Here is a 1,024-nt window from a genome sequence, read left to right on the forward strand (position 1 = left end):
TTTTATGTAAAAAATACTAACTGTTAAAAATATCATTTGACTAACAAGTGTTGTTCATATATTATAGTAAATCAAGATTTTTGAGAGGAAAATATAATGATATCATGAAGCCCAAATATTGTTAAAAGTATAGCTTAGCTTAAAAGTTATGTTGAGAGAATATAGGGTTTTGAGTGTAAGGGTAAAGACAAACACTACTTTATTCATTAGACGAAGGCACTCATTCACACTTTGTAGACTGATTCTTTCTATTATTTTCTAAATTAATCCACTCCTCCATTCTCCTATGGAAATTCCTTATTTTAAGAAATTTAATCTTATAGCAGAGACTATGATTTTTCTACTTGTGTTTATTTCTGTCTTGCTCACCCATGCTTTTCCAGCCATTCTCCATGGTAAAATAAGAGTGATCTTTATAAAATGTAAATCTAGTCCATTCATTTCTCTGTGTAAAATTCGAAAAAGCCTTTCCCTGCATTCAGAAGAAAATCAGCTGTCTGTGTGTGGTCCATCTGTTGTTCTCAGCTCATCTCTCACTGCTATGTGCTCTATGCTTATAAACAAACCAGTTACCATGGTTTCATAAACACCTCGTATAAATATTCTTTAAAAGGGCTGTTTGCAACAGTTAAACACATTTCCTTTCCACTTCATTTTCCTGCTCTATTCATTTTTCTTTCAAGATTTGGCTAAAACTCTATTTCTTCTAAAAAAAACCCAACACTTTTCTAAACTTTTTTCTTCTTCAAGAACAATTACAATTCATTTACTCATATTACCACAGTGCTTTCTTCAAAGGTAAACTTTAACATTTTAATGTGACATTTATTTTTTTGTTTTCCAGACAAGACTGAAGATTTTGTCTTGACTGTCATTGCACTTTCCAGTAATTTATGCTGTTTCTAGATAGTAGATGCTCAAGTGGTGGATCCTATCTAATAAGGAGGCAATATGAAAATTGACCATCACTCCAACACACAAGATGGCTTCCCCCATGTGATACAAGATGGCCGGCAGGGAGGCC

At 32.9% G+C, this 1,024-nt stretch overlaps 1 protein-coding gene across 1 annotated transcript in view; it reads right to left on the reverse strand.

The window, feature by feature from the left end:
- MGAT4C (MGAT4 family member C) overlaps positions 1-1,024 on the reverse strand; it is a 724,941-nt gene that overhangs the window by 450,021 nt on the left and 273,896 nt on the right. The gene's annotated exons all lie outside the window — the stretch shown is intronic.

The sequence above is a fragment of the Myotis lucifugus genome, unplaced genomic scaffold (assembly GCF_000147115.1).
Source record: "Myotis lucifugus unplaced genomic scaffold, Myoluc2.0 scaffold_9, whole genome shotgun sequence".
In the NCBI taxonomy this organism is placed as follows: domain Eukaryota; kingdom Metazoa; phylum Chordata; class Mammalia; order Chiroptera; family Vespertilionidae; genus Myotis; species Myotis lucifugus.